At 41.9% G+C, this 18,531-nt stretch overlaps 1 protein-coding gene across 3 annotated transcripts in view; it reads left to right on the forward strand.

The window, feature by feature from the left end:
- Positions 1 to 7,614: 7,614 nt before the first annotated feature.
- LOC147340045 (melanoma-associated antigen B4-like) overlaps positions 7,615 to 18,531 on the forward strand; it is a 28,934-nt gene continuing 18,017 nt past the window's right edge. The window contains exon 1 of one of the 3 annotated variants that reach the window (XM_086388366.1): positions 7,615 to 8,565. The gene's annotated coding sequence lies outside the window, so the exon portion shown is untranslated. The remainder of the gene's footprint in view (positions 8,566 to 18,531) is intronic. The other 2 variants (XM_086388367.1, XM_086388365.1) reach the window with 2 other exon arrangements.

The following is an 18,531-nucleotide window of genomic DNA, read 5'->3' on the forward strand; positions in this document are numbered from 1 at the left end:
CTGCCGTCTATGGGGTCCCACAGAGTCAGACACGACTGAAGCGACTTAGCAGTAGCAGCTACACTACTTTAGCACTCATACTGTTGTTCTCCTCACAACCTGAGACACACCCTTGTCTTTGTTCTTTAACAAGTCCTTTTAACATTTGACATTTCCTTTTCCTTATATATTTATTATTTATTTATTTATTAGGCTGTGCTGGATCTTAGTTGCTGCACGTGTGGTCTAGTTCCCTGACCAGGGATCGAACCTGGGCCCCCTGCATTGGGAGCCTGGAGTCCTAGCCATTGGACCACCAGGAAAGTCCCCACCCTGTATCTTTTATTTCAGTGCTTTTCTCAGTACTCCAAAATTTGTCCTAGGTGATAGCAAAGAATGCCCTCATGCTCAAGCTACTGGATCGAAATGTGTAGCCAGAGCAGTAAGAATACCAGATATACTTAACCAACAATATGTATCCCTTATTCATTACTCATAGATAAGTGAAAGAAACAATATTCAGGGACAGTACAAGCATGTACATTGGCCATGTTAGATAACCTCTGAAGAGCAAGGAGTCTCCATATCATCCTTACAGTCTCTTCCCTGTGGAAAGTAAACCTATCAGAACAGAAATGACATGAGAATCTTCACCTGGCTGATGAGATAGATTGATCTACTTTTTTCTCCCTAAAGGACTGCCACCTGTCCTGGGACTCCCGCCTTGGACTATAGCTTCTCCATCTCCCGTCACTCCTGGGACAGGGACCCATTCTCTGTAGCACTGCAGAGCAAACATAGCTCAGGAGTTTGTAGAGACATGGAATTTCCCCAAAGGCCTTTAATCCAAGACACAGAAAACAAGATGAGGGCCCCAGGTAGGAGGATTGAGGAGAGCAAGACCCAAGAATATGGGGGATGGTGGTCATTCGGATAGCACTCCCTTCTGATCTCAGACACAGAGGAATTCAGAACTGGTGGGCTTAGGCTATTAGCCTTGGTATAGCCTGACTTATTCTTCAGGTTTGTCAAACTCCCTTCACTGTGCCACTTAGGCCTGGTGACATAGTGAGTCCTACTCACTTCCTCCCAGAGGATCACATGGAGGTAAGGAACCTCATCCTGATCAAAGGGAGCAGCCAAAGCTCAGCAGAAGGATGATTTCCATGTTGTGCCAGAAGTCAAGGTAAGGACCCTGAATTCTTGAAAAGACCACTAGCCTCAAAACAGTGGGGGCAGAACATATTCCTTCCACTCCTGTTAGCCTCAGAAGACCATGGCCTGTGGTGGGCCTATGAGGCAAACTCCTCTTCTTCCTCAGGGATCAGGAAACTAGTGGCCTGGGTGGAGAAGCTTTAAGGCAAGTCAGGGAATGTTTCCAGTTGGGGAATATTTCCAGGTTCTTTCCAAGACAGTGAGGACAGCAAAGATCGTGGGAACACAAATACCAGGATGGCCACACAGTATGTTCCCTACTCTCAGCCTAGAAGGCCTCAGGCAGATTTACCAGGCCAAGGGGCCCTTCAGCTCTGACGGAGGAGTAGCAGGAAAGTTAAGGTTTGGTCTGATGGTGAGTTCACATGTCAATAGAAGGGGCAGTCTTGGGCTTGGCTGAGAGTCAAATTTGGGACCCTGATTTGGGCCCCTGAGAGGAACCATCTGTCATTCCCAAGGAGCTTGCCACAGCTTTCATTCTTGTGAGACTATGGGGAGGGGTGGCTAGATAAGGCCACTCTTACTTCCTCCTCCAGGCTCACAGGGAGGTATCGGTCTTACTATGAGGAGACAGGCCTCAGGTCAAGAAGGAAGGGATTCCCCAGGCCCCACCAGAAGTCAAATTGTGAAGCCCGAGTGGAGACTGAGGGGTCTATTCATCCCTGAATAGAAGGAACAAAGGAGAGTCCTGCCCTCCCCTTTGATGTCAGTTCTAGAAAGCTCAGTGGAAGACTGTCAGGCAAGGCTCTCCCTCACGTATTATACCAGGCCTTCTTCTTATACCAGGCCTTCTTCTTCTTGTTGAATTGCTAAGTCATGTCTGACTCTCTTGTGACTCCATGGACTGTAGGCCGCCAGGCTCCTTTGTCCATGGGATATTCCAAGGAAGAATTCGAGCCTGGGTTGCCATTTCCTCCTCCAGGGGAACTTCCTGACCCAGAGACTGAGTCTGCATCTCCTGCAGCTCCTGTATCTCAGCAGATCCTTTCCTGCTGAGCCATCAGGAAAGCCCTATATCAGGCCTAAGGGAGGTGAGATCTTCGTTGCAAAGTATAGTCACCAGTCCTGAGAAGCGAGGGATATGGTTGGTGCCTGCCAGGCACTGTGGCAGATGCTTTACAGTTACCACCACATGCCACCAGTCCTTCCAGACAGGGCTTGTCAAACTCCCTTCACAGTTAAAGAGCACGAGGCGCTCTCAGAGAGTTTAATGAAGTGACAAACTTTTCCATGGCTGTTTAAGTGACAGGGATGGCCATAGGCCCTTGATTTGAGTTGGTCTAAAGCTCACCCTCTCACTCCTGCAAGCCTGATCTGACCTTATGCCCTTAATTCCCTTTTTATTCTCATTACTGTGAAATGTATGAAGCACTAAGAAGAGGGACTCTCAGGTCCAACTATTATATTTTAATACATAGCCAGAGCAATAATAATAATAATGCCAAACTAAATGTGACATATGAAGAGAGGAAAAAAGAGATAGTATTTGCTAACAATAGGATCATCTGTCCATACATATGAGGGTTCAGACATCTTAAAAGATCTGAACGTTTTAACTTTCAGATAAGCTTATAAGATCATAAGGGACTCAAGAAAATCATCTCACAGCCATTCCTTTGTATAAAAAATATCTATTAGATCTAAAATATAAAGTTTATTTATTAGAACAGCGATTGTCTGAGAAGTCTGGCTGAAGGAGAGAAGGGACAGGTTACCACGTTTTGTTTCTCTCACAGGTCTCTGCCTGGGCCCCCTTACTTATGCCATGGATTTCCTATCTCTTATCACTTCTAGGGCAGGGATTCCTTCTCTGCAAGGTCCGCAGTAGAGAAAGTACTCAGGGCCTTTCAGGAATGTGGCATTTCCCAAGAAGGCTTTAATCAAAGGGGCAAGGGCCTTTAGGAAGACACCCATGCAACTGGACTGAGGAATGCAACGCCCCAGAATATTAGGTGTAAGAAGGCTTCAGGCAGAACTCTCAAGCTGAACATCTCTTTTCTCTGTTGTCTCAGTACAGTTGTCAGGGACGTGAGACCTTTGGTCTAAGGAGGGCAATCTCAGGTCAGAGTAGGAATTGTCAAATATATATGTGAAGCCCCTTAAAAAGAAGTGAAAGAAATAGCCACCCAGAACCACTGGGGTTCTGTAGTGTCCACTTGCTGCTGTCAGCCCTCGGAGGTCCTGAATTCCATCATAGGATGAGGAAGAGAGAGGCCTTGAGAGCTGAGAAAGACAGAGCGCTACCACCATGGGCAGGGCACGTTCCAGAACCAAGTCTGCCAGCTCCTCCCACATAGTGACATCCAGGGCAGATCCTTCAACTTGAGGTTGAAAAGAGAAGTAAGTATTCCAAGTAATTGAGTGCCAAGGTGGATCTGAAGGGAACACATTTTATGCCTTGTTTTGTCCTTGCTTGACCTCAGTAACTGGGAGATGTATCTTTTTCTGTTTAGGGCTTTCTTTTTGGCACTATTGAAATACACTTCTTGTAATTGAAGGTTAATTTGACTTCCGTATTTGTGTTTATGAACAAAGTATATCCCATTTATTACTGTATTTCAGTATAAGTACAAAGGTTTTTATATTGAGTCAGAAATCCTTGAATCTCCTTTTGTGGTTCAGAACAAGATGACAGGACAAGAGAATTGGGAGTTTTTTGCCAATGATAATGGACAGTGAGTGAAATTGTTCATATTGGGAAATATAAAAAAAAAGGTCTTTTCTGTGTGGCATCTGCAGTACAGTGGAACAGGAATTCCCAGCCCCTGTTTCCCCTCAGCAACCCAGATATTAAAAGTATATAAGTAGCAAAATAACCTTTATAGAAGGTCCAGAGTCCAATTAAGAAATTGCAGTACCACAGGTAAGCATACATCTTAGATCAGCTGCACTTGAAATGGGTAAGAACAACACACACACACACACACGCACACACACACACACACTTATGGATCATGAATAGCACTATTCATCTATGATAAACAGTTTCTATACTAAACTGTTATCTCAACAAATGTGATCACCAGTGGTTCACAGCTATTTCTTACTCTGTTTAGTACGATACTCTAAACTTTGAGTAACACAATAGGACTCATGTGAAGTGCCCCTAGTGGTGCTGGAAGTACTCTCACGAAGCGGAGAGAAGTCATGACATTATACAAAAAAGTTGAGTTGCTCCTTGTATACTGATTTGGATCTGCAGTCGTGGTTGCCACCATTTCAAGATGAATGAATCCAGCATAAGCGCTACTGTAAGAAAAAGAAAAGGAAATTTATGAAGCCATCACTGCAGCTACACCAGCAGGTGTGAAAATCTTGTGCTTTTTGTGAAATAAGTTTTTATCTTGTATTGAAAATATAGCTTGTATGTGGGTGCAGGATTGCTATAAGCAAGGCATATCTATAGACTTGAACATGATTGAAGAAAAAGCAAAGTCATTATGACAACCTAAAGCAAATGTGGGTGAAGGATCTAAAACTGGAAAATTTAATGCCAGCGAAGGATGATCTGATAATTTCAGAAAGAGGTTTGACTTCAAAATATCTAAATAATAGGGGAAGCAGCTTTTGCAAACAAGAGGCAACAGGTGGTTTCCCATATGTCATTAAGAAAATCACTGGGTATTAATTTTGTATCCTGCAACTTTACCAATTCATTGATGAGCTCCAGTAGTTTTCTCACAGCAACATGAGGCTTTTCTATGTCTAGTATCATGTCATCTGCAAACAGTGCCAGTTTCACTTCTTTTCCAACTTGGATTCCTTTTATTTCTTCTGTTCTCTGATGGCCACGGCTAGGACTTCTGAAATTATGTTGAGTAAAAGTGGAGAAAATGGACATCTTTGAAATTTTCATATTAAGTGAAGTCTGCTGCTGCTGCTAAGTCGCTTCAGTCATGTCCGACTCTGTGCGACCCCATGGACGGCAGCCCACCAGGCTCCCCCGTCCCTGGGATTCTCCAGGCAAGAACACTGGAGTGGGTTGCCATTTCCTTCTCCAATGCATGACAGTGAAAAGTGAAAGTGAAATTGCTCAGTCGTGTCCGACCCTCAGCGACCCCATGGACTGCAGCCTACCAGGCTTCTCCGTCCATGGGATTTTCCAGGCAAGAGTACTGGAGTGGGGTGCCATCGCCTTCTCCTTAAGTGAAGTCAGACAAAGACAAATATCACATCACTCAAATGTGGTGTGATAGAATTCTATTACTATACACTGTCCCATCTCTCTCTTGTGAATGGATAAACGGCACATCAGCCTGTCATCACAGGTAAGTGTTTTCTCTTAAAGTAACAATGTTTTCAGTACTTTATTATAAATATGACTGAAATAGTGTAGGATATAAAAATTTTTAGTGATCCATTCATTACTATATATGCTTGGCTACCATGAAGCAATCCTATCAGTTACACTAGGCTACTATAAAGCAATCATATTGCTGCTTCTTCATTATTGATGCTTGAATCATTATACCTGTAACTATGAATTGCTTTTCACATTATTTATTCATTGTTGATATTTAGTGTTTTGCATCTATAGTCTTTTTGTCATATAAGGCAATATATATATATATATATGGCAATATATATATGATATTGTCAATAAGGCAATTGTCTTGACAGAGAGTTCTTACAAATGCATGCTGTAAATTTACAATATTGGTAAATACAGTCCTGTGAATATATTTTCTCTTAAGATTTTCTTAATAAAATTTTGTTTTCTCTAGCTTACATTATTGTAAGAATACAATAGCTAATACTTATAGCTATGTCAACTAGAAAGAAAGGAATACATCAAGGTTGCGTATTGTCACCCTGCTTATTTAACTTATATGCAGAGTACATCTTGCAAAATGCTTGGCTGGATGAAGCACAAGCTGGAATCAAGATTGCAGGGAGAAATATCAATAACCTCGGATTTGCAGATGATACCATCCTTATGGCAGAAAGCAAAGAAGAACTAAAGAGCCTCGATGAAAGTGAAAAAGAAGAGAAAAAGCTGGCTTAAAACTCAACATTCAAAAACCAAAGATCATGGCATCCGGTCCCATCACTTCATGGCAAATAGATGGAGAAACAGTGGAAACGGTGAGAGACTTCATTTTGGGGGGCGCCAAGATCACTGCACATGGTGACTGCATGTGCATGTGCAGTTGCTTTTCACTTGGTATAATGTTTCAGTTATGCAAGATGAACCAATTCCAGAGATCTGCTGGGTAACATTGTGCCTATATTTAACATTACTGTATTGTGTGCCTAAATATTTAAGTGAGTAGATCTGATGTTAAGTGGTTTTACCACAGCAATCATTTGAAAAGTTGGTTGTCTTGCTCCCTCTCCAGGACAGAGTAAGATGATTAAGTGCAAGCATTTAGAGAACTCTTTTATAATGTTAGTGAGAATGTTGATGGGTGCAACCATCGTGGAAAACAGTATTGAAGTTCCTCAAAAAATTAAAAATTGAATTACCATATGATTCAGCAAGCCCACTTCTGGGTTTTAATCCAAAAAATTTAAAATTAGACTCTCCAAGAGATATTTTCATTCCTGTACTTGTTGCAGCATTATTCACAATAACCGATACAGGGAAGCAGCCTAAATGTCCGTTGATGTATCAATGGATCGATATATGATATATACATATCATGGAGTGTTGTGTGTGTGTGTGTGTGTGCATCCTCAGTCACTCAGTTGTGTCTGATTCTTTGAGACACCATGGACTGCAGCTCACCAGGCCTCCCTGCCCTTCACTGTCTCCAAGAGTTTTCTCAACTCATGTCCATTGAGTCAGTGATGCCATCCAACCATCTCGCCCTCTGCTGCCCCCTTCTCCTCCTGCCCTCAAATTTTCATTCCTAGCGTCAGGGTCTTTTCTAATGAGCCAGCTCCTCGCATCAGGTGGCCAGGGTATTGGAGTCAGATTCAGCATCAGTCCTTCCAATAAATATTCAGGGTTGATTTCCTTTAGGATGGACTGGCTTGATCTCCTTGCTGTCCAAGAGTCTCTCAAGAGTCTTCTCCAAGACCACAGTTTGAAAGCATCAGTTCTTCAGCACTCAGTCTTCTTTATGGTCCAACTCTCACATCCATATATGACTACTGGAAAAACCATAGCTTTGAGTACAGGGACCTTTGTCGGCAAACGGATATCTCTGTTTTTTAATACACAGTCTCACTTCGGAGCCTTAGGAAAACGCAGAACCTTCAGCGAGAGGTCATTTCAAGGGAAGTTGCCTGGTGGGCTAGGGAGACAGTGGGAGTGGTGAGCAAGCCCAGATCCTGAGATGGAGGGCCTGAGAGAATCCACAGTCTCCTGGACTGGTGACCTTTACCCTGGGTTGAGGGAGCCAGAGACCTCTCCTTAAGGACCTACTCCATTATTTTATCTTGTGTGTAATCGGGCAAATTCTAGGCAAGTTCTAGGTTTTTGTTAGTACTTAAATACATGGAAATATTCATTATTTAGATGAAAGGGTATCTGGGAGGGAAGATACTGCTCCACGACAAAATTTCTAAGAACTCTGAGTTCTTTCCAACTGGGAAAGATTCTACCTCAAGCACATTCTATGTCACATCCTCTGTTGTGAATGTTACATGATTTTCCTTGCTAGGCAACCTTTAGTTCACTGTGATTTTCTTTCCCTAGGAGTTTCGGTAATGTGCTGGGGTTCAAGGGACTAGTGAAACACCATGTGAAATAACTGACCAGCTTAAACTGGTTTGACCTTCTCAAATAGATTGTTGATTAATCACACCTTGAGTCATTTTACAAAGAAACAACTGCATGTGTCCAAGAAGGAACACATGACCTCAGGATGACCCTGGAGCCAAGCTCTTCAGTCTGCAAAACTCAGAGAAGAGAAATATTGCCCTGGGCCATTTACAAAGTGAGAAGTCCTTCAATGAGGAAAACCTGGCTTCCTGTAACCTGAGTAGCTGAAATGGACTAATTGAAGGCTAGCCAATTAGCTTCCAATTTAGAAATTCCCCTGACCCCTTAGATGGCACCCAGGCTCCTGGGTTGAAGAGAGATCTGATACCTTGTGTCCTGCATTGGTTGGCCTTGCAGTAAAGCTCTTTTCTCTAAAGCTCTTGCCATAAGTACTGACTTCTCTGAGCATCGGGCAGTGAGCCCATGTTCCGTTAGTTTGGGCAGCCTTGCTGAGGTTTAGGACTTGTGACCATCTGCTTGATGCACTGTAGCCCCTGGTGGGCCCTCAACACCAACCCTGAGTGCCCACCTATACTGAGTTTGTCTAGAGAGTTGGCTCTCGGGTTCCTGTTTGCTAGCCATGGCACTCTGGGCTCCTCTGGCTTCTGGGGCTCCTTTCACTTTTAAGGAAGGAAACAGCTCCTGGATCAGACATCTTTGGGGTGAGTAAACTCCTTAAAATATGCCTGTAACTAAATGTGCTATATGAAGTTAGAATGTGCCTGTAGTCTAATAATCTCATCAGGACTGTGTGTTAGAGAGGATGAGATGGTTGGTTGGCATCACTGACTCAATGGGCATGAGTTTGAGCAAACCTGAGGAGAAAGTGAAGGACAGGGAAGCCTGGTATGCTGCAGTCCATTGGGTTGCACAGAGTCAGACGTGATGAATTGATTGAAGAACGACACCACCACTGTGGGTTAGAGTCCCACCTAGGAGAGTTTCTTCTGTCTGATTAGAATCCTAAGGCTACAGTCCTGGGTTAACGACCCACCCTAAGAGGACAATGTCAGAGGTTAGCACTACTGAGGTGCTCAAATGATTGGGTTAGAGGTCTGAACACTGGCTTAAGGTTCCAGGCCTTTGGATTTAATTGCCTATGTTTGTCTGTGTCTGACTGTTTTATGTGTTGGGATTGGCTAGTACGAGTTGGCTATGGGATGAATGTGGCGAGACTTTATTCAGCCTGTAATTAATGAGGGTCCTCTGAATCGGGAGATAAAACACCTTGCTCCTGGACCGGAAACCTCGCTTTATGGAGGTGATGGGGGTTTTCCCCTTTGCCTAAGATGACAGCACAGAGGTATTGTTACAGATGGATATTCTTTCAAAAAAAATTATTGGAGATTTGTTGATTTACAATCTTGTGTTAGTTTCAGATGTACAGCAAAGTGATTCAGTTACACATATATTCAATCTTTTTCAGAGTCTTTTCCCATATAGGCTATTATAGAATATTGAGTATAGGAGGTCCTGTTCAGTTATCTATTTTCTATATTGGTTGTATGTGTATGTTCACCTCAAGCTTCTAATGTATCCTTGCCCACAAAGTTCTCCTTTGGTAACCCTAAATCTGTTTCAAATTGTGCGAGTCTGTTTCTGTTTTGTAAATAAGTCCGTTTGTGTCATTTTAAAAAATTAGATTTTCCTGTGAGCAATATACTACGGTATTTGTCTTTGACTTACTCAGACAATCTCTAGGTCCACCCATGTTGCTGAAAATGGCATTCTTTCATTCTTTCTTATGGCTGAGTGTTCTTCCACTGTATTTATGTATCACATCTTTTTCATCTGTTGATGGACCTTTAGGTTGTTTCCATGTCTTGGCTCTTGTAAACAGTGGTGCAAGGAACATGGGGGTGCTTGTTCCTATTCAAATTATGGTTTTCTTCAGATATATGCCCAAGTAGTCTATTTTTTAAAATGTATTGGAGTATAGTTGTTTTACAATGTTGTGTTAGTTTTAGGCATATAGCAAAGTAATGCTGTTACACACACACACATATATATGTGTAAATTCATTTTCAGTTTCTTTTCTCATATAGGTTATCCCAGAATATTGATTAGAGTTCCCTGTGCTATGCAGGAGGTCCTTATTGGTTATATATTTTATATATAGGGGTGTATGTACATTGATCCCAAGCTCCTGATTTATCCCTCCCTCACTACATTTCCCCTTTAGTACCCATAAGTTCCTTTTCAGGATCTGTAAGTTTTCTGTTTTGTATTAAGTTCATTTTATCAGTTTTTAACATTACATTCCACATATGAAGGATATGTTTGTCTTTGACTTACTTCACTTAGTATGACAATCCCTAGGTCCATCCATGTTGCTGCAAATGGCATTCTTTCCTATGGCTGAGTAATATTCCTTTGTATTTCTGGACCACATGTTTATCTACCCATCTGTTGATGGACATTTAGGTTGCTCCCATGTCTTGGGTATTGTAAATATTGCTGCAGTTTACATTGGGGTAATTGTTCCATTTTCGAATTATGATTTTCTCAGGATATATGCTCAGGAGTCAGATTGCTGGATATTATGGTAGTAGTATTTTTCTATTGCGTTTTATTGAGTATAATTAATTTAAAATGTTGTGTTAGTTTCAGGTGATTCAGTTATACATACACATATTCACTCATTTTCAGATTCTTTTGTCATACAGATTACTACAGATTATTGAGTAGAGTTCCCTGTGTTATACAGTAGGCGCTTTTGGGTTATTGCTATTATATATATTAGTTGTAGATGTGGGCTTCCCAAGTGGCACAGTGGCAAAGAATCACCTGCCAATGCAGGAGACACAAGAGAAGTGGGTTCAGTCCCTGGGTCAGGAAGATCCCCTAGAGCAGGAAATAGCAACTCACTCCAGTATTCTGACCTGGAAAATTCCATGGATGGAGGGTCCTGGTGGACTACAGTCCATGGAGTCACAAAGAGTCAGACACAACAGTCGTGTATGTTTATCTCAGGCTCCTAAAGTATCCCTCCCCCAACATTTCTCCAGTGGTAATCATAGCTTGTTTTCTATATCCATAAGTCGGTTTCTATTTTGTAAATGAGTTTATTTGTGAAGTGAAATGAAAGTCGCTGTCTTATCCAACTCTTTGTGACCCATGGCCTATACAGTCCATGGAATTCTCCAGGCCAGGATACTGGAGTGGGTAGCCGTTCCCTTCTCCAGGGGGTCTTCCCAACCCAGGGATCAAAGCCAGGTCTCCCACATTGCAGGTAGATTCGTTACTAGCTGAGCCACCAGGGAAGCAAGTTCATTTGTGTCATTTTTTAAAAATTAGATTCCACTTACGAGTGATAACATATGCTATTTGTCTTTCTCTGTCTTACTTTACTTAGTATGACATTCCTTAGGTCCATCCATGTTGCTGCACATGTCATTAATTAATTCTTTTTATGGCTGAATAATATTCCATTGTATATGTGTACGACATTTACTTTATTCATTCCTCTGTTGATAGACATTGAGGTTACTTCCATATCTTCGCTGCGATTCATAGGGTTGCAAAGAGCCGGACACGACTGAGCTACTGAACTGAACTGAACTGATATCTTCGCTAATGTAAATAGTGCTGCAATGAAGATTGGATTGCATGTATATTTATGAATCATGGTTTTCTCTGGATATCTACCAGGAGTGGGATTGGTAAATCATATGGTAATTCTATTTTTCGTTTTTCAAGGAACTTCCATAACGTTCTCCATAGTGATTGTGTCAATTTGCATTCCCACCGAGAGTGCAACAGTGTTCCCTTTTTTCCACACTCCATCATTTGTTGTTTGCTGATTTGGGCATGATGACCATTCTGGCTGGTGTGAGGTGATACCTCATTGTACTTTTCATTTGCATTTTTCTGATAATTAGTGATGTTGAGCATCTTTTCATATGCTTTTTGCTCATCTGTATGTCTTCTTTGAAGGAATGTTTGTTTATACACTCTGCCTACTTTTTTATGGGATTGTTTATTTGACACAGAGGTACATGAGCTATTTATATATTTTGGAGATTATTGCACTGTTTCCTCTCATTCTGTGAGTTGTCTTTTTGTTTTTGGTTTCTTTTGCTGTGTGGAAGCTTTTGACTTTAAGTAAAGGTCACCTGTTTGTTTTTCTTTTTCTTTTCATTAATCTAGGAGGTGGATCAAAAACCATTTTACTAAAAGAAAAAAATACTGCTACAACTTATGTCAAACAGTGAGTGTTCTGCCTAGGTTTTCCTCTGAGGGTTTTATAGAATCTGGGTTTACATTTCGGTCTTTGATCCATTTTGAGTTTATTTTTGTGTACGGTGTTAGAGAATGTTCTAAATTCATTATTTTACATGTAACTGTCCAGTTTTTAAGGCAGCACTTATTGAAGAGACTGTCTTTTTTGGTTCGCTAGTATTTTGTTCAGGATTTTTCCATCTGGGTTCTTCAGTGATATTGGCCTGTCATTTTCTTTTCTTTTTTTTTCGTGTGTGCTTCTCTATGTGGTTTTACTCTCAGGGTGATGGTGGCCTCATAGAATGAGCTTGGGAGTGTTCCTCCATCTGTAATTTTTTTTCAAAGAGTTTGATAGAATCTCTAAGTGTTTGATAGAATTACCCAAGAAGCATCCTGGTCCTGGACATTTTATTGGAAAATTTTAAATTACTGTTTCAGTATTTATAATCCGTCTACTCACGTTCTCTATTTCTTCCTTGTTTAGTCTTGAAAGGCTGTACCTCTCTAAGAATCTGTGCATTTCTTCTAGATTGTCCATTTTATTTGCATATAGTTGTTGGTAGTAATCTCTTATGATACTTGGAGTTCCACACGAGTGTATTCTTAATGAAACCAGCCCTGATTACTTTGTTGTGGTGTGAGCATAAATGTAAGATGAGGGAGTATAAAGCAGGAAAAGTAGCTCCCCCCCACCACCACACACAGAAGAATGCACCCTAATCCAGCTAAGGAATTTGATACAATAGGGCACATTCTGGTGTTTCCTCACTAAAAAGTCTAGTTCTATTCTGTATCAGCCAGAATAGCAGGGAGGTAGTACTGAACTACTTTTATATATTTGTGCATGCGTGATGTTAAAAATGAAATGTTACCAGGAAAAAATAGCCATTGGTTGTGGTCTTAAGGGCCATGGGCTACATAGAGGCCTTGGAGTGAATGTATTTCCCCTGGAAATTGCCCAGACATCTAGATTTGCTTGTCGGTGATCTCTGCTGGAGGGGTAAAGTATTTTGGTCATCTACCAGAAAGATTAAACCCCAGCATGCTCAGAAAGGAAGTGAGGAAATTGGTGTTTGAATGTGTGTGCTGCTGAATTGCTCTCTGAAAGTCAGCTCTGCCTGAGTCTAAGACAGCTTCCTCTTTCACTTTCTTCAATGGGATGCAATCACTGTCTCAGCCTCCTACTCACCAGGTAAGTTTTTCTCCGTGGAGACTGAGACAGAGCCTGAACTTCTATAGGACCCTCCTCAGTAGACAAGCATGCCCTCAGCACATGGCGGGGCAGAAACATTAGGAGCCTGTGACCAAATGGGCTCCAGTCTTGGAACTGGTGGGACAGATTCCTTGGAAGCTGGGTAGCACGTGTGCCTTTCAAGCTACAGTTTGACAACCACATATAATAATGGAAAACTTTTCAGGGTTCTTTAAGTGAACCCTCAGATCCAAGCTGGCTACCTTGAGACTGTCCATTCTTCTCAGTGGTTTCTCCAGGGAACTCATACAGCCAATGCTTTCCAGAAACCAAACTAGGAAATGGAATTGGGTCCTAAATTAAGGGGCGATACCTCAAGTTTGCCTATTTTTCTCCCTAGAGAGGAACAAAGCACTCTGAGCCACAGATAAGCCCTGAAGGCTTTCCTACAGCTCCCATGAATGCAAGGGCTTTCCAGGGAGACCTCAAGTTCCTGATAAGAGTGCTGGTTGACGTCCACTTTAATCCATGAAGGCTGGGAAGAGGCAGCAAGCATTGTTTAAAGACAGTAGGTCCAGGCTCTGTTTGCTGCCCAAAATGTAAACTATTTTGAGCACTACAGTGGAAGAAATTGGTCAGTCAACTGCAGAGCTCAGTTTGGGCTGAGGAGTGGCCAGGAAGAGCCAAGACAGATGACCCAATAGTAATAAATTCCATCCAGGCACCAAAATGCCAAACTTCAAGCGATAGCCTGAAAAGAGACATGTGAAGGAAACAAAGCCTCTGATAATCACCTTTCTTAAATACCAATTAATCCAACCTTGTCAGTGCTTATGTAACACTCTAGTCCCGGTGGTACAAAACTCTGGGACCTGAGATTATCATTTTTTACACAATTTGAGACTCATTAACCAAATTGAGGATGATTTCCCACAAGCTTGAAGAATGTACAAAGAGAAATGGGGGGATTGAAGCATAAAGCATTGACCAGTTTAAAGTGGTTTTGCCTCCTTAAAACAGGTTGTTGATTAATCAAACCTTGAGTTATTTTTAGAGGCAGCACTATGCATGTGCCAAAAAGGAGCCTATGTTTCCAGGATGACTGCAGAACCAAGAGAGTTCAGTCTGTGGAACTCTCAGAGTAGGAATGTTGCCAGGGGAGAACTGTATGAAGTCCTTCAATACAGAAAATCTGGATTCTAGCAGCATGAATAGCTTGCTGCTGCTGCTGCTGCTGCTAAGTCGCTTCAGTCGTGTCTGACTCTGTGTGACCCCATAAACGGCAGCCCACCAGGCTCCTCTGTCCCTGGGATTCTCTAGGCAAGAATACTGGAGTGGGTTGCCATTTCCTTCTCCAATGTATGAAAGTGAAAAGTGGAGGTGCAGTCGCTCAGTCATGCCCGACTCTTAGTGACCCCATGGATTGCAGCCTACCAGGGTCCTCTGTCCCTGGGATTTTCCAGGCAAGAGTACTGGAGTAGGGTGCCATTGCCTTCTCCGATGAATAGCTTACATGAACTAATTCAAGACTAGCCAATTAGCTTCCAAGTTTGCAGTTCCCCTAAACCCTTTCATTTTACCTCAAACTCTGGATTGAGGAGACAGATTTGAGAGCCCCACTTCCTGTCTTCTTGCTACTCCACCTTGGATTAAAGTTTGTCTCTCAAAAGCCTGTTCCATAGTATTGGCTTCTATGTGCATCAGGCAGTGAGCCCTTGCTGGGGAACACTAGTGACTGATAGGCCTGGAATTAGATTCCTCTCTGAATTCCTCTAGATCCGATGCTGTTATACTCCTCTTGGCCTAAAGCAGAGCTTGTGTTCCTTAACACTCAAATGTATCTTGGGATAAAAGCAAGGACTCTGGATATATTCCAATACACTTCTTCAGGCACAAAGCCTTGAAGGCTACATCAATAAATGATAGGAATAAAGAAGAGAAACAGATGATAGGGACAGTAAGATTGTCTCTCTGTGCAGTGTCCAATAACCTCAATCAGAATAGCACAAAACCATCTTGGATGGCTTTTTTCCTTTAGAATTGTACTCATATCTCAGATATGGTGACTTGGGTTCTAGATCACTGCAGTAAGTGAAAATGGCAATAGAGTAAATCATTAGGAATTTGGGGGATTCCCAGTGCTTATAAAAGTTGTTAATCTGGCTAATGGTTTGTCAATTTTATTTATCCTTTCAAACAACCAGCTTTTGGCTTTGTTGATTTTTGCTATGGTCTCTTTTGTTTCTTTTGCATTCATTTCTGCCCTAATTTTTAAGATTTCTTTCCTTCTACTAACCCTGGGGTTCTTCGTTTCTTCCTTTTCTAGTTGCTTTAGGTGTAGGGTTAGGTTATTTATTTGACTTTTTTCTTGTTTCTTTAGGAATGCCTGTATTGCTATGAACTTTCCCCTTAGGACTGCTTTTAAAGTGTCCCACAGGTTTTGAGTTGTTGTGTTTTCATTTTCATTCGTTTCTATGCAAATTTTGATTTCTTTTTTGATTTCTTCTGTGATTTGTTGGTTATTCAGCAGGGTGTTGTTCAGCCTCCATATGTTGGAATTTTTAATAGTTTTTCTCCTGTAATTGAGATCTAATCTTACTGCATTGTGGTCAGAAAAGATGCTTGGAATGATTTCTATTTTTTTGAATTTACCAAGGCTAGATTTATGGCCCAGGATGTGATCTATCCTGGAGAAGGTTCCATGTGTGCTTGAGAAAAAGGTGTAATTCATTGTTTTGGGATGAAATGTCCTATAGATATCAATTAGGTCTAACTGGTCTATTGCATCGTTTAACGTTTGTGTTTCCTTGTTAATTTTCTGTTTAGTTGATCTATCCATAGGTGTGAGTGGGGTATTAAAGTCTCCCACTATTATTGTGTTATTGTTAATTTCTCCTTTCATACTTGTTAGCATTTGTCTTACATATTGTGGTGCTCCCGTGTTGGGTGCATATATATTTATAATTGTTATATCTTCTTCTTGGATTGATCCTTTGATCATTAGGTAGTGACTAAATAGACATTTCTCCAAAGAAGACATACAGATGGCTAACAAACACATGAAAAGATGCTCAACATCACTCATTATCAGAGAAATGCAAATCAAAACCACTATGAGGTACCATTTCACGCCAGTCAGAATGGCTGCGATACAAAAGTCTACAAGCAATAAATGCTGGAGAGGGTGTGGAGAAAAGGGAACTCTCTTACACTGTTGGTGGGAATGCAAACTAGTACAGCCACTATGGAGAACAGTGTGGAGATTCCTTAAAAAACTGGAAATAGAACTGCCTTATGATCCAGCAGTCCCACTGCTGGGCATACACACTGAGGAAACCAGAAGGGAAAGAGACACGTGTACCCCAATGTTCATTGCAGCACTGTTTATAATAGCCAGGACATCGAAGCAACCTAGATGCCCATCAGCAGATGAATGGATAAGAAAGCTGTGGTACATATACACAATGGAGTATTACTCAGCCATTAAAAAGAATACATTTGAATCAGTTCTAATGAGATGGTTGAAACTGGAACCTATTATACAGAGTGAAGTAAGCCAGAAAGAAAAACACCAATACAGTATACTAACACATATATATGGAATTTAGAAAGATGGTAACAATAACCCTGTGTACAAGACTGCTAAAGAGATACCGATGTATAGATCAGTCTTATGGACTCTGTGGGAGAGGGAGAGGGTGGGGAGATTTGGGAGAATAGCATTGAAACATGTATAATATCATGTATGAAACGAGTCACCAGTCCAGGTTCGATGCACGGTACTTGATGCTTGGGGCTGGTGCATTGGGACGACCCAGAGGGAGGCTAGGGGAGGGAGGAAGGAGGACGGTTCAGGATGGGGAACGCGGGTATACCTGTGGCGGATTCATTTCGATATTTGGCAAAACTAATACAATATTGTAAAATTTAAAAATAAAATTAAATTTAAAAAAATAAATAAAAAATTTTAGAACAACAACAACAACAAAAAGTTGTTAATCCTATTGTACACTTACTAGAAGATGTCTAAAAAATGCACATAGCTTAATTACAAATGTGTTACAATAGTAACAAAGACAACTGATCAGCATACCATAAGAAATAAGGAAAGAGTTTAAAATATTTAAAGAACTAACAATATGTGGAACAGGGACCCCAAGTGAATACATGATGTTGGGAAAATGATGCCATAGATGTGTTCAATGCATGGTTACCATAAACTTTCAGTTTGTAACGAAACACAGTATTTGTGATGCATGATTACATGAAGTAGAATGTATGAAAAGTATGCCTGTCAATCAATTAAAACAAGTCATGAGTAGAGACTGACTCTGGCTTTTGAAAAGGATGGAGCAGCATTTTTCTCTGGGAGCACACCTCATTCTGTCCCCTGCCTTCTGTGTTATTTTCCCCATCTCAGGTTAAGTCTGGGACATGAAACTGTAAGGTTTGCATTAGGGACACTGCTCAAGAGTTTGCTGGGATGTGGTGTGCACCAGGAATCTTTTAATCCAAGAGAGAGACAAAATTTGGGCCCCCATAAGTGGGGACTGGAGAGACAACCACCATAAAATACAGGTCATTCAGAGACCTGCCCAAACTTGCTCTCAGGCCTGGAATGCCCAGACAGGACATTCCCTCTTATAAGCTTTGTAGTTCTCTGTGAGGTCAAAGTCTCAGTCTAAGAAAAATGGCCTCAGTTCAGTAGAGGGAGAATCTCAGGTTGGAGGGTCAGGTCCCAGGACTGGACAGGACCATGGTGAGGTCCCTGAGTGAAGGAAGAAGTATCACTAGACCCACAAATGAGGAGGCTTTACAGACCCCTGCCCCTATTCCTAACCCCAGAGGCTCCAGGCAGAGTTATAGGGATGATAAGCCACTTCATTTCTATCTGGTCTCAGCGAGGGAATGGATGGAACCCCAGTTCTTAGGAGGGTGGCATCTTGGCCATCAGCACTGGGAAGATGAGGACCATCAGTGCTGATGAGAGGGTCTCTCCCACCAAGGAGGAAGGCTCATGGAGTGGCGCTCCCCCTGTCAGGGAGAGATGCACAGAGAAGTGCCCTGATTCCCCACTAGGGACTCGGAGAGGTGAGGGCTTCGTTTGGGGGCAGGAGGACTCCAGTCCGTAGTGCGAAGGGTCCTGGGCTCTGACAGACCGCATGGTGAGGACCCTAAGGGATGACCCAGGGACTGCTGAACACTGAATGACGGG

This window comes from Bos grunniens, chromosome X, assembly GCF_055505025.1.
Source record: "Bos grunniens cultivar Pamir isolate PY7600 chromosome X, Bosgru_T2T1.0, whole genome shotgun sequence".
NCBI lineage: Eukaryota > Metazoa > Chordata > Mammalia > Artiodactyla > Bovidae > Bos > Bos grunniens.